Source organism: Dendrobates tinctorius, unplaced genomic scaffold (genome assembly GCF_039654945.1).
Source record: "Dendrobates tinctorius isolate UK_male_01 unplaced genomic scaffold, ASM3965494v1 ptg000223l, whole genome shotgun sequence".
Taxonomy (NCBI): domain Eukaryota; kingdom Metazoa; phylum Chordata; class Amphibia; order Anura; family Dendrobatidae; genus Dendrobates; species Dendrobates tinctorius.
The window spans coordinates 29834489-29850340 of record NW_027361890.1 but is presented as its reverse complement, the minus strand read 5'-3'; the positions used below and the strand labels follow the sequence as shown (position 1 = coordinate 29850340).

At 47.5% G+C, this 15852-nt stretch overlaps 1 protein-coding gene across 2 annotated transcripts in view; it reads right to left on the bottom strand.

The window, feature by feature from the left end:
- Nucleotides 1-13608, bottom strand: part of TNRC6C (trinucleotide repeat containing adaptor 6C) — a 175056-nt gene extending 161448 nt beyond the window's left edge. For both annotated transcript variants that reach the window (XM_073555424.1, XM_073555425.1), the window contains exon 1: nucleotides 13161-13608. The gene's annotated coding sequence lies outside the window, so the exon portion shown is untranslated. The remainder of the gene's footprint in view (nucleotides 1-13160) is intronic.
- Nucleotides 13609-15852: the final 2244 nt, after the last annotated feature.

The window sequence follows — 15852 nt, the reverse complement described above, 5'->3', positions numbered from 1 at the left end:
CATCCATAAGGCCTGGCGAGCCGTTTTGGGTAAAGAATTATTCCTAGCCGCAAACACACCGGTACAGCCGAAGCGTCCAATAGGAATCTAGCTGCAACTCTCCCAGGGAAAGGTCCTCTAAGAAATCACTTCTAGGGGTTTCCCCTGTAACTTGTCGGACCTCCGAGCATGGGCTTGTCTTCCATTCGGGTCCCAGCCCAGGCTCAAGCTGCTCAGCGGCTGCCACCTATCGAATGCACTAACGCTCAGCCTAGAATAGCCGGTGGCTGCTCCAACTGGTTGATCCTAGATACGTGGATCTGGCGACCGATGTGCCCTTTCTGCTACCGCAGACCCAAGCCCTCTTTAGGAGCCTGTCGGCCTCTTGACCCTGGGTCTTTTGGGTCTAGAGGAATCTTCGAAGGGAATTGAAGTGTTCCTTGACACCCCCCTGGGTTGTCGATCCTAGGAACTCCATCCCAAGTGTTAACCTGGTTGACGGTAGGAAAGCCTGAAGTCTCAGGAGACAACAAGCCGCTTCTCAGCGTCCTCCCATTCCTCTAGAATGATTTATACTCGTCCGATGATCGACCGGACTCTCATCGTGGCCGCCTAGCGGCTGACACCTGACTAGCGCCGGCTGCTCAGCCTAACACCTCTTAGTGTGGGGTGGAAGACTGAGAAGGTAGCCGTCCTGGGACGGAAGTGTGGACCTCCTATATGACCCCTATGCGCATCGCAGATCCGTGCGACCTGTGATTGCAGACTTGTCTGCACGTGGGATAGATGTATTAGGCGTCAAGTTTCCCCCACTGCAAAGGGGGAAATCTCAAGCCCTGTCCTCTGCGGTTTCCCATCCTTTGCAGCCGCAGAGGTTCCTTCCCAGCAGAGACGTCAGTCCAGGTGATTTGCCCGGCTAACGCTAGGCGTTTTGACAAATGCAGTCATGCTGGCACGGACGGGTATTAGATCTGCCTGGTTTCCTGGAGGTTGAAGCTGCAGAAGTCGGTGCTGACTTTTGCCATCATAAAGTACAGGAGCTTTTTGGTTAAAGCTCCTGTCTTAAGTATGTCCATCCTGTTCACTACTTACAGACATTGGTGGTTCAGGGTGATCGCTGGGTTTCCACAGAGCCTTCCATGGCGGTTTCCCGTGCAGCTGACCCACCCCATCGTCCTACCTTGTCTTGAGTGGGTCGATTGATCCTAAAGCCGTCTGCCGCTTCAGCCGTCGCTGCCCCATCCACGCTGGGACGCCACCGGAAGCTGTCATCTGGCGCCCGGAAGTGATGCAACCCTGGGGATGATGCATGTGACGGCGGGAGCCGAGAGCCCCACTGAGGGGGAAGCGGCTCCGAGTCCCGGAACAGCGCTCCACCGGATACCTGGCGGAGAACCCCCCTTAGGGGGGTGCCACCTCGGACCATCTGACGGGAGAGCTGGTGTCTTGACCCAAATCCCCCTGGCCTGTCAGTAAGCTTCTCTTGGATGCCGCGGCTATCTTCCTCCGCGGCGCTCTCGTGTCTGTCCTTACAGGGACAGGAAAATCACTTGAGTCAGAGTGGGAGGGGACCTTTTAACCTCTCATGCATTTCCTGTCCCTGTGATGAAGGAAGGACAACCCCATGGTGCTGTCAGAATAGGACGTCCTGGAAATGATTTATTATCATACCGAACAAAGTGCAATAACGCGCGATCAAAAAGACGCATGTAAATATCCATGGTACCGCTGAAAACGTCATCTTGCCCTGCAAAAAACGAGCCACCATACAGCATCATCAGCAAAAAATAAAAAAGTTATAGCTCGCAGAATAAAGCGATGCAAAAATAATTTTTTATATAAAATAGTTTTCATTGCATAAAACCGACAAAACATAAAAAAACGACCTAAATGAGGTATCGCTGTAACCGTACTGACCCGAAGAATAAAAGCGCTTTATCAATTTTATCGCACGCGGAACAGTGTAAACGCACCCCCCCAAAAGAAATTCATGAAACGCTGGTTTTTGTTCATTCTGCGTCCCAAAAATCGGAATAAAAAGCGATCAAAAAAATGTCACGTGCCCGAAAATGGTACCAATAAAAAAGTCAACTCGTCCCGCAAAGAATAAGACCTCATATGACTCGGTGGGTCAAAATACGGAAAAATTATAGCTCTCAATATGTGGTGATGCAAAAACTATTTTTACGATAAAAAGCGTGCGACAGCCGCCAAACATAAAAACCGCCATAAATAGTAAATCAAACCCCCCATTATCACCCCCTTAGGGAAAAATAATAAAATTAAAAGAAAATGTATTTATTTCCATTTTCCCATTAGGGCTAGGGTTAGGGCCAGGGTTAGGGTTGAGATTAGGGTTAGGGATGTGTTGGGGTTAGGGTTGGAGTTAGAATTGGGGGTTTCCACTGCTTGGGCACATCAGGTGCTCTCCAAATGCAACATGGCGTCTGATCTCAATTCCAGCCAATTCTGAGTTGAAAAAGTCAAATGTTGGTCCTTCCCTTCCAAGCTCTGCCATGCGCCCAAACAGTGTTTTACCCCCACATATGGGGTATCAGCCTACTCAGGACAAATTGCAAAACAACTTTTGGGGTCCAATTTCTCCTGCTACCCTTAGGAAAATAAAAAAACTGGAGGCAAAAATGTAATTTGTGGAAAAAAATGATCTTTTTATTTTCACGCCCAGGCGTTATAAAGTTCTGTGAAGCACTTGGGGGTTCAAAGTGCTCACCACACATCTAGATAAGTTCCGTGCGGGGTCTAGTTTCCAAAATGGGGTCACTTGTGGGGAGTTTCAATAGTTTAGGTACATCAGGGGCTCTCCAAACGCACATGACACCCGCAGAACATTCCATCAAAAGTCAAACGGCGCTCTGTTGCGAGTTCATTTTCCCCTTCACCATTGAGGTCTGATGAACTCCCTCTTCTGGTGAAGGAAGGTAGTGAGGCTGATTACCAAGCACCTGAGCAGGATGATGATGACTGGGGGACTGGAATTGCTTACTGGATATAAGGCAGCCAACGCCCTTTTGCCTTGCTGGTGACTTCTCAGGGATTCTAGGAGACCAGTCTGATTCCTGCTCCTCAAAGGCTAAGTTTTCTGCTCTGATTTTTGCATTTGTGTTTTGGTTTTGTTTTGCCTTGTTTTTCTGGATTTCTGCCATCCCCTGCTGGGGTGAGCTGAATTCCTTTTTGCTCTGTCTTCAGAAAATACCTGAGTACTGATATAGTCTTTTTGAAGCCTAGCGTCTTCAGGGCTTTTTTCCCTATCAGCTGTTGGCTCTTGTTTTGATAGGGTTTTGGCGGATTGCAGACAGCAGCTTTTCTATCCTGTCCTATTTAGTTAGCTTGGGCCCCATCATTTGCTCAGCCTCTCTTTCTATCTGTGTTTTTTCATCTTGCTTCACCGTCATATGTTGGGGGCTGCCTATTGCTTTGGGGTCTGCTCTGGGGCAGTTTAGATTTCCCTTTCTGTCTTTAGGCTATTTAGCTCTCCGGCTGTGATCGAGGGGTCTAGGGCACTGTAGGAACCCCCCACGGCTACTATTGGTTGTTGTTGACAGGTTCAGGGGTCTGCAATCCGATAGCTGCCAACTTCTCTGGTTTTCTGGACTTAGCTAGCATTTCTGTTTTTGCCTCCTATGGTGACTCATTCATAACAGAGCTCCTTCCCTTCTGAGCTCAGCCATGCGCCGAAACAGTGGTTCCCCCCCACATATCTGGTATCAGCGTACTCAGGACAAATTGCACAATAAATTATGCAGTCCAACTTCTCCTGTTACCCTTGGTAAAATAAAAAAAATTGAACCTGAAGTTTTTTTTTTTTGTGAAAAAAAGTTAAATGTTCATTTTTATTTTTTTTTAAATATTCAAAAAATTCCTGTGATGCACCTAAAGGGTTAATAAACTTCTTGAATGTGGTTTTGAGCACCTTAAGGGGTACAGTTTTTAGAATGTTGTCACTTTTGGGTATTTTCTATCATATAGACCCCTCAAAGTGGCTTCAAATGTGACGTGGCCTGTAAAAATAAAATGGTGTTGCAAAAATGAGAAATCGCTGGTCAATTTTTAACCCTTAACTTCCTAACAAAAAAAAAAAATTTTGGTTCCAAAATTGTGCTGATGAAAAGTAAACATGTGGGAAATGTTAGTTATCAAGTTTTTTGTGTGCCGTATCTCTGATTTAAGGGCATAAAAATTCAAAGTTGGAAAATTGCGAAATTTTCAAAATTTTTCGCCAAATTTCCTTTTTTTTTTTTTTCACAAATAAACGCAAGTTATTTGAATGAAATTTTACCACTAACATGAAGTACAATATGTCACAAGATAATGTCAGAATCACCGGGATCCATGGAAGCGTTACAGAGTTATTACCTCATAAAGGGACAGTGGTCAGAATTGTAAAAAGTGGCCCGGTCACGAACGTGCAAACCACCCTTGGGGCTTAAGGGGTTAATGAACTCCCACCTTAGGTCCTGTTCATGGATTGCAATTTTAACAGAATTTGCCAACCCTGTAAATTCTATGGTTCTTCGCAGAATGGGTGGTCCTATTCTTATTTTTTAAACTAAAATTTCCCAGAAGCACCTTGCTCCTCACTGCTACAGACAACACCCTATTATAATTTTATTTCTATAGCGCCAACATATTCCGCAGCGCTTTACACTTCAGAGGGGACTTGTACAGACTATAGACAGCATAACAATAATCACATAGATCATATCAGATACCAAGAGGAATGAGGGCCCTGCTCGCAAGCTTACAGTCTATGAGGAAAAAGGTGGACATGAAAGGTGGGTGACCAACTTCTGTACTTCTGATTAGCCTCATCACTAAGTTATCATCGAGCTAATCTAAATGTAGCATCCACCTTCTGCTTCTGTGCACTCTGCCTGACCTACATATTCCACCATCTAGAGAGATATATATATATATATATATATATATATACATACATATATATATATATTTGTTGTTACCTGCTTTATAGCAGAACTGAGCTCTCCTGCCCTCCTCCACAACAGAACTTGTAATTACTAAGCAGAGTGAAGCTGAGCTGTGCTTGTTGCCTGCTGCCGACAGATCCGGTATGTGAAAATGCAAATGCTGTTCTGTTGATGTATATGGTAGAGGATTGTCTGTCGTATGCATCAACATAACACAGTATAGTTAATACACTATTATTGTGATTTGGGAGGGGGGGGGGGGTGTAATCCCCTAAAAAGTATGGCAGGTCTTCCTGTTCATCATAGACTAACTGGCATGAATTGTCTACATCATCTTACACAGGAAAGATATATGTATTTTTGTATCGTGTTAGCCAGTAGAAAAATATTAAGATTTGAGAGTCCTCAGAGGTTGATAACTTAATGGCTAACAGAAAAGATAGTAACAAATTGCAAACTTTCAAGACTACTAATTATGGTCTCTTAATCAGGCATAGAAACAATTTTTTACCAACTTTTCAATACATGGGCATCCAAAAAGATGTTCCGCAGTAGCAAAAGTGCAAAACTGTATAATACTAAATATTTTTAAAACACCAAGTCAGACAATTTGAGGCTGGTAAGCACTGGAAGAGGAGCTTCCTAAAAAATTATTTTGGGCAGTTTTTTTCTGCAAGAAAATATGGGTCTATCCAGTATTATTTATGTCAGCATGGCCAAATAATTATCAGGATGTGACATCAGAGTGTGAGTTATACAGTGCTAATATAATTGGCCAGAAAATATCCCCTAGCCATGACACATCAGAAATGGAAAACTAATCCTATTATTGAAGATTTAAGTTAGAAGAGCCAAGCAAATTAAAATGAGCAATGGACTCATAAAATGCTCATTATTTTAGTTATTAAGTATGGAAACTCACAAAATAGTAAGCAGCCATTATGATTTGTAAAGTAAATGCATCAGCTTCATCAGGTCTACTGTAAAATCCATTTAATAATTAATGTAGTTTGGATTGTGAAATCTGGCGTTTTAACTCACTTTCCTCAACCACACTACTGCTAATGACAAGGCCTCCCCCTGGCCCTGCAGCAGTCACATGAAGCCAAGGGCGGCATCCCAAAGCATCGCAGTACTGGCATACCAAGTTCTCCATAGTAAACAATAGCACTCTCTGGAGATCCATGATAATGCTGCACACATGCGCTCTGCATCCCTGTGCATCCACAGAAGGCTCACAATGTGAATAATTGGAAGTTGCCTCCAATAGACAGTCTATGGAGGTTACATCATGATAAACCACAGACTACAACTCCAAGAGAGTGGAGGAAGGGGAGAGTGGACTGACTGTCTATAAGACCACTTATGCAGGATCTAATGCGTTTGTATGTAACAGATGTAGTAGATGTGTTCCCGCTGCGGTCATGTCACAAGCGGTCAGCATAGGAGAAGGCCGCAGTGCTCCTGTGCAAAGTATAGGAGAGCCAGACAGGGTGGTATGCACAGATGAATGGCGCTACAGTGATTACATGATCCACACAAACCAGTGGGTGCAAGAGAAAAAGCTTCATTTTTTTCTTTTTCTTTAAATATGTAAACAGAAAAAAAAGGTAGCCAAATAAAAGAGCCACTATGAATTTAATGTACAAGTACACACTGGACAAAAGCTCTACATTGTGTTTAAGAGACTCCCCCAGCCTAAAGGAAAACTTGATCACACATACAAGTGATTCTCACAAAGTTAGAATATCATCCAAAAGTTAATTTATTTCAGTTCTGCAATACAATAAGTGAAACTCCTATATTATATAGAGTCACTACAAAAAGAGTGATGTGTTTCAAGTGTTTATTTCTGTTAATGTTGATGATTATGGCTTACAGCCAATGAAAACCCAAAAGTCATCATCTCAGTAAATTAGAATACTTTATAACATCAGCTTGAAAAATGACTTTAAAATCCGAAACGTTGGCCTACTGAAATGTATGTTCAATATACAAAAATTAAAGGTTATAACACGGAGGACCGTGAAACCAAAGGCAAATCAAAAAGAGAAAGGTCCTCCAATGAAGGTTTAAAAAGTATTATTTTATTCAATAAATAACACGATAAAATTGAAACGGCAAACCATACAGAAACGGAATAGCAAAAAACACAAACACACTGGGTGACAAATGAGTAGCTAATAAAAATCCGCATCAATTGTGACACAAGAGAAGAACACAAAAAAGAACTATAATATGCAAAAATACATAAAGTGCCTAGTGCAGAGAAACTATTAAATGGAATCTCATATATCCAAGGATGTTCTATTAATCCAATATTAATGCATAACAAAACTTATCTTTCTATAAATTGCTCAATGCAGCAATAAAGTTCTAAAGCAATAAATCATGAAACTATGTATTGGTTTACAATATCTAGAACAAAATTATAAACATAAAGAATATTTGTGTACTGGCATTGCTGATTTTCCCATGTCTGGTCTCCTCAAGAGGGGAAAAAACCCTTAAAAGGTAAGTGAATGATGTAAATATAAGGAGAGGACCAGGTATGAGAGAGTGCACCTCATGGCTATAAGTAAAAAAAGCTTAGATAGTTTATATTTACCAAGATGAAGTATCACCCAGGGTGAACGCACGCTTCGATGGATATCTTCCTCAGAAACCTTCATTGGAGGACCTCTTTTTGATTTGAAATGTATGTTCAGTAAATGCACTCAATACTTGGTCGGGGCTCCTTTTGGATCAATTACTGCATCAATGTGGTGTGGCATGGAGGCGATTAGCCAATGGTACTGCTGAGGTGTTATGGAAGCCCAGGTTGCTTTGATAGCAGCCTTCAGCTTGTCTGCATTGTTGGGTTTGGTGTCTCATCTTCCTCTTGACAATACCCCATAGATTCTCTATGGGGTTAAGGTCAGGTGAGTTTGCTGGCCAATCAAGCACAGTGATACTGTTTTTTTTAAAGCAGGAACTGGTACTCTTGGCAGTGTGGACAGGTGCCAAGTCCTGCTGGAGAATGAAATTTCCACCTCCATAAAGCTTGTCGGCAGAGGGAAGCATGAAGTGCTCTAAAATTACTTGGTAGACAGCTGCGCTGACTTTGGCCTTGATAAAACACCGTGCACCTACACCAGCAGATGACATGGCTCCCCAAACCATCACTAATTGTGGAAACTTCACACTAGACCTCATGCAGCTTGGATTGTGGCCTCTCCACTCTTCCTCCAGACTCTGGGACCTTGATTTCCAAATGAAATGCTAAATTTCCTTTAATCTGAAAACACCTTGGACCACTGAGCAACAGTCCAGTTCTTTTTCTCCTTGGCCCAAGTAAGACGCTTCTGGCGTTGTCTATTGGTCATGAGTGGTTTGACACAAGGAATGCAACACTTGTAGCTCATGTCCTGGATACATCTGTGTGTGGTGGCTCTTGAAGCAATGACTACAGCAGCAGTCCACTCCTTGTGAATCTCCCCCAATCTTTTTAAGGCTGTGGTTATCCTGTTGCTTGTGCACCTTTTTCTACCACACTTTATCCTTCCACTCAACTTTCCATTAATATGCTTGGATACAGTCTTCTGGACATCTGTCAAGCCAGCAGTCTTCCCCATGATTGTGGAGCCTACTGAAACAGACTAAGGGACCTTTTTAAATGCTTAGGAAGCTTTTGTAGGCGTTTTGTTAATTATTCTACCGTAATTTACATAGGTAATGACTTTTGGGTTTTCAATGGCTGTAAGCCATAATAATCAACATTAATAGAAATAAACACTTGAAATACATCACTCTGTTTCTAATGATTCTATAGAATACATGAGTTTCACTTTTTGTATTGAAGAACTGAAATAAATTAACTATGATGATATTCTAATTTTGTGAGAAGCACCTGTACATGGTGCCCTCCTTTTGAAAGCCAACGTTTCTCCATTCTGCCACGGTAGTCTCCCTTCCCTCTGCCGGCCAGTGGGTTTTGGAAGAGACAGACTGGATGGCCTGGGACATCAGATGGGGGGGGGGGTATCGGCCTCTAGAATGGAGGCTACAGCTTTCACAGACAATACCAGATATGTGCACTGTACCTTGGTCTGAACGATAGCGACAAGTGGCCAGAATGGAAATCTCACTTATTGAGCTTGACGTTTCATACATATCAGAGGCAGCCTGGGACAATCTGTGGTCCCAACCATTACTAAATATTAAAGTGTCCATCCCAAAAAAAAACAAGTTATGTTGTTATATTGCCCAGTAATTAGCAAGTTATCTCCTAACCCACCGATAGGGAATAACGCTTTAATAATTTCACTAAAGTCAACGGGGAGCCAATATAACATGACTAGGAAGGCTCAATAATTAGGGTCCACAGTCAGACCCATGCACTCCTTAGGCGGGTTCACTGAGAATATGGAAATATATCCTGAAAAAAAAAAAAAATTGACGACTTTTCATCAGTATTTCAGTTTCTATACATTAAACGGTGTCACTTTTCTATGTTAAAAGGTGCTGACCACTACTCGAACAACCCTTTTTAAAGGGATTGTCCAGTCTTCAACTACAAGTCTGCAGTCGCAGTACGTGGCTGCAGACTTGCAAGACCTCACAGCGCGCACACTGCCGCACTGTAAGGATTCTAAGGTCCTGGCAGCGAGCGGTCATGTGACCCCAACTACGTGATATGCATTCTCCAGACCACATTCCAACTAGACTTTACCCAGCCTTGTCCAGTACGTTGCATCGAGCACAGCCGGATACAGTCTAGTAAAGCACGTGCTCGCGTGTCTGCAAATCTCATACTTGCTGTCATAAGACTGCGCGCTCTACGGCACCGGAGAATCCTCACAGCATAGAGCGAGCAAAATGCGAGGAATCACAAGTCTACAGTCGCATAGATAAAAGGACTGCAGACCTGTAGCTTAAGCCTGGACAAACCCTTTAAATATTATAAAACCCCTTGTAAAATATAGCGATGTCAGGATCAAGTCTCCTCAGACTTGCATGACATTGTTCTGCATGTGAGCCCTGCAGACAATCATGAGCTGCAGCGCTCACACCACCTCAGATGGAAGATGTTCATCTGAAGGAAGTGAGAGCGCAGCAGCTCAATAGCGGACGCTCACTGTCTGCAGGGCTCACGAGTAGAAAAATGTTGCGTGACCCTCAGGAGACCCGATACCCGCATCACTATATTTTACAAGAGGGAACACAGAATTTAAGCAGGGGCTGTCTGAATTGTGGACCATCCTTTTAACATAGAAAGCTGGCCTCCTAACTGTATAATAACTAATGTCACAACGGATAAAATTCCTAAAAGCTGATGCCATATGGATGGCGACGCCAAGACATCCATTATTTTAAAGTCACCCATTGAGTATAACAGGCGACATGTATTACAGAACAAGGTCACATCAGTACGTGTGTGTGTGTGTGTGTGTGTGTGTGTGTGTGTGTGTGTGTGTGTGTGTGTGTGTGTGTGTGTGTGTAAAAACACACATTTGAAGACGGATGTAAAATGCGTTAGTCTGAATGAGCCCTCAGAGGTTTCTCAAAGCGAAAGCAAAATGAGCGTGAGGTAGCCCAGTGCGACCAATCAGAAACCTTCTTTAATTATCAAACATATCTCTGAAGACTAAAAGCTGACCTCTGGTTGGTTGCTCTGGTCAACACAATAAAGAGCATTTCTGAAGGCAGACGGAGAGGTGATTTTTTCCTATGTGAATCCCCTTCATTGTGGCCAACACCTGCACTTTTGCGGTCTTACGTACAATAACGTCCCCTTAGAGCCCACAAGTACTAGCGCCATGTAATACGCTTACACCCGCTGCCAGTCCTACCAACCTCACATTCCCGAGGCAGAGAGCGGACAGTGACATACCTGGCAGAAACACGCCCCTTACTGCATGTAGGAAGGACCCCTGCAGGAAGTGGGTGTGGCCTGTAATAGGCATCTCCTGTCTCCGCCCACAAGGTACATAAAAACCGCCACATTTCACAATATACCACCGCTATATCAGAGGAGCATGATCGATTTACCCTCTAGGAAAGCTAAAAACACCCTTCTCCCCAGAAACAGGTCTAATGACATCAGAAACAGAGAGACTTCACTTACTGCCCAGTCTTCCAAGCTGGGTCCATGAGAAAATGCATTTTAGATTATATTTGCTAGAGTATTTGATGATGCCTCTCTGTGCACAGCCGAAATCACCGTTACCTAGCCATGTGATGCCGGCCGGGAGCGAGCACAATGCCTATTAACCTTTAACCCTATAATGCTGGGATTAGAACACAAACAGTCACATCTACGGTCACAGATAAACACTAGACACCGACGCGCAGCTTCTTAAAGGGACAGTCTCACCAGGCAATATCTGAAACACACGTCTATAGTACTGTGTGATCATATCGTACTATTCCCAAAGTACCCCTTTAATTTAGGCCTTGGAGAAATTCTAGTGATGAGTCTACTTATCCCAAGTATAGGTCATCAATATCAGCGTCGTGGACAACTCATTTAAATTTGCCTAGATGTGTTTAGAGAGGACCTGTCACACAAAAGTGACCGATAACGCTCTGATTTTATTCCCATTATTTGTGCTTTCGAATCCCCCATCGGCTCCAGAGGTACGGGCCTTTTTAGGTGCTGCCAATCTTTATGGCGTCTCCAAGTCCCTCATCATAGCGAGACTTCACACTGCAAGCAAGGACTGCCTCCGTTACAAACTTACCACATTGTTTTCACTAAACTTTTTTTGCCTAAATTTTTACAACCTTATTTTGGTTGTACAAATGCCATAAAAATTAAGTGATTTTTACTAGCAACAGAACACCAACAAGGCTACACTCCCACGTTGAGATTTTGGGGCGGTTTCGAGTTCCAGCAATGTGGATGGGTTTTATAGACGTCTCCCGGCCGCCGCTCTTTTTCTCTCCGTGTAAGGTGACCTGCAGTGCGCATCTCAGATCCGCAACATGTCAATTTCTCCTGTGGATATGCCGAGTTCTCTGTGCAGATTTTCCCCACAGACCTCTGCATTAGATGTGGAAAATACCCAGGTAAAAAACTCATGAGGTTTAATGCATTTCCGCTGTGGACCAGCCCTCCTTATAACTTTGTGCGGCTGCTTAGTCCTCCTACAGATATATCTAGGGCTGTCTGCGGGTGGCGTGTCCTGACATCAGCCAATCACTGCAGGCAGTGCCCGAGTAGGAGGAGCCTGCCCTTCCACCAGGAGAATGAGAACACCCAGTTGCCACAATGTCCATTTCCTGAGGATCCCATTGTCAGTGACTAGTTCCCTTTACAGATCTCGACCATTCTTACGGCAAATGGGGGTCAGAATCATCAGCAGAGGAGCTCAGATTGGGAGACAGAGCTAGAGATACTGGTCTCCATCTGTGCAATAGATCGAGCTCACTTACAGATTCTCAGTTGCCTCGTTCTGTAGCCAGTGACTGTGTACAGCGGCTATAAGTGGCAAATAGGGCTAAATTAAGGAAACCAAATCGCAAAAATTAATTTAAGCCCCAATGACATTCATTTAAGTAAAAAAATACCAGCGCAAGTGCTGGATTTAAGCCCCCCAAACAGTCCGCCTACATCCCATGCCAGTCTGTGCTGGCATCTCCTGCACTGGGCTGTCACTGACGATCCCACAGGAGCAGGCAGCGGTGGGCCGCGGGGCTCCCCGACTGAGCAGGCAGCGGTGGGCCGCGGGGCTCCCCGACTGAGCAGGCAGCGGTGGGCCGCGGGGCTCCCCGACTGAGCAGGCAGCGGTCGGCCGCGGGGCTCCCCGACTGAGCAGGCAGCGGTCGGCCGCGGGGCTCCCCGACTGAGCAGGCAGCGGTCGGCCGCGGGGCTCCCCGACTGAGCAGGCAGCGGTCGGCCGCGGGGCTCCCCGACTGAGCAGGCAGCGGTCGGCCGCGGGGCTCCCCGACTGAGCAGGCAGCGGTGGGCCGCGGGGCTCCCCGACTGAGCAGGCAGCGGTCGGCCGCGGGGCTCCCCGACTGAGCAGGCAGCGGTCGGCCGCGGGGCTCCCCGACTGAGCAGGCAGCGGTCGGCCGCGGGGCTCCCCGACTGAGCAGGCAGCGGTCGGCCGCGGGGCTCCCCGACTGAGCAGGCAGCGATCGGCCGCGGGGCTCCCCGACTGAGCAGGCAGCGATCGGCCGCGGGCTCTATTAGGAGCCATGAATGAATGCGGGCGGAATGTCCCGCGCCCCCACCATCCCCTGCCCCGGTACCTGCTCTCCTCTTCCCCCGGGTCCTGATGGCAGTGTCCGCCCCGGGCTCTCGGTTCCCGCCTCCCTCCGCTCGGTCAGTCTCGGGGCGCTCAGGCGGATGAGGCGCAGGGGAGCCAGCGAGGCTGGTGGCTGCGGAGAGGACGCGCTCGGCTCGGCTGGTGACAGCTCAGGGCTCCTCTCCCCCGGGACACGGCCAGGCTCCTGTGCGGGGCGCTGTCACCTCCTGCAGGTGTGTGCGGGGCCTGGCGGCGCTCAGGGGGGAGGGCTTCCTCTCCGGCGGCTCGCTGTCTTCCTCGGTTTCCCCTCAGAGCTCTAGCGCTGTTCCGCTGATGGGAGGCAGAAAATGGGCAGCTGCGGCCATTTTGTTGCTAACTGACAAGAAGCCAAGGGAGGGGCGCGGCCAAGCAAATGAGTCTGCTGGGCTGCCAAGCGTTCTAGCCATTCACTGGCTGATAACTTCTCAAAAGGGGTGTATCCCATTGAACTGGGCGGACACTTAGAGCGAAGCCTCCGTGAAATGACTTCGGAGGCGTGTCAGTGTGATTGACAGCTCACTCAGAATGTGGGCGTGTCTGTGTGATTGACAGCTCACTCAGAATGTGGGCGTGTCTGTGTGATTGACAGCTCACTCAGAATGTGGGCGGTTTTGAAGGGTGTAACGTGTATGTGTTCGTTACCGCCCCCTCCCGCCTTATAGGGGCGGGGTTTGCGGGTTGTTTATGTTTTTTTCCAGTTGACAGCTTTAACAGATGGCACAAAGCAATCTGGTGGGGAAAGCGCATGTCTGGTATAAATGGACTGGAGTGTGATTAAGCCCGTCATGCTGCCTGCAGTCAGCTCAGACTAAGCTCTGATGCAGTGGCGGGTGAGAACGGGTCTCAGCCAGTCACATTACAGCTTTCATTACCTTGGTGGCACTTGGAAAAGCAGTTGGTATGAGCAATGAGGCTGCTGTGCTACTGCACAATGGTTCCTATGCATTACTGTTATGGCTGTATACCAGGGGTGGATTAAGGGTAGCCAGGGCCCGGGGCAGTTCAGACTCTGTGGGCCCCCCTCGTCACGTGACGGAGGTCACGAATCGTAGAGCCACACTCTACATAGAGAATAATGGGGCCTCCAGCACCGACCTCCACCCGCAGAGCCGCACTCCACATAGAGAATAATGGAGCCTCCAGCACCGACCTCCACCCGCAGAGCCGCACTCCACATAGAGAATAATGGGGCCTCCAGCACCGACCTCCACCCGCAGAGCCGCACTCCACATAGAGAATAATGGAGCCTCCAGCACCGACCTCCACCCGCAGAGCCCCACTCCACATAGAGAATAATGGAGCCTCCAGCACTGACCTCCACCTGCAGAGCCCCACTCCACATAGAGAATAATGGAGCCTCCAGCACCGACCTCCACCCGCAGAGCCGCACTCCACATAGAGAATAATGGAGCCTCCAGCACCGACCTCCACCCGCAGAGCCGCACTCCACATAGAGAATAATGGAGCCTCCAGCACTGACCTCCACCCGCAGAGCCGCACTCCACATAGAGAATAATGGGGCCTCCAGCACCGACCTCCACCCGCAGAGCCGCACTCCACATAGAGAATAATGGGGCCTCCAGCACCGACCTCCACCCGCAGAGCCGCACTCCACATAGAGAATAATGGGGCCTCCAGCACCGACCTCCACCCGCAGAGCCACACTCTACATAGAGAATAATGGAGCCTCCAGCACCAACCTCCACCCGCAGAGCCGCACTCCACATAGAGAATAATGGGGCCTCCAGCACCGACCTCCACCCGCAGAGCCGCACTCCACATAGAGAATAATGGAGCCTCCAGCACCGACCTCCACCCGCAGAGCCCCACTCCACATAGAGAATAATGGAGCCTCCAGCACTGACCTCCACCCGCAGAGCCGCACTCCACATAGAGAATAATGGAGCCTCCAGCACCGACCTCCACCCGCAGAGCCGCACTCCACATAGAGAATAATGGAGCCTCCAGCACCGACCTCCACCCGCAGAGCCCCACTCCACATAGAGAATAATGGAGCCTCCAGCACCGACCTCCACCCGCAGAGCCGCACTCCACATAGAGAATAATGGGGCCTCCAGCACCGACCTCCACCCGCAGAGCCGCACTCCACATAGAGAATAATGGAGCCTCCAGCACCGACCTCCACCCGCAGAGCCGCACTCCACATAGAGAATAATGGAGCCTCCAGCACCGACCTCCACCCGCAGAGTTACACTCCACATAGAGAATAATGGGGCCTCCAGCACCGACCTCCACCCGCAGAGCCGCACTCCACATAGAGAATAATGGAGCCTCCAGCACCGACCTCCACCTGCAGAGCCGCACTCCACATAGAGAATAATGGAGCCTCCAGCACCGACCTCCACCCGCAGAGCCACACTCCACATAGAGAATAATGGAGCCTCCAGCACCGACCTCCACCCGCAGAGCCACACTCCACATAGAGAATAATGGGGCCTCCAGCACCGACCTCCACCCGCAGAGCCACACTCCACATAGAGAATAATGGAGCCTCCAGCACCGACCTCCACCCGCACTCCACATAGAGAATAATGGAGCCTCCAGCACCGACCTCCACCCACAGAGCCCCACTCCACATAGAGAATAATGGAGCCTCCAGCACCGACCTCCACCCGCAGAGCCGCACTCCACATAGA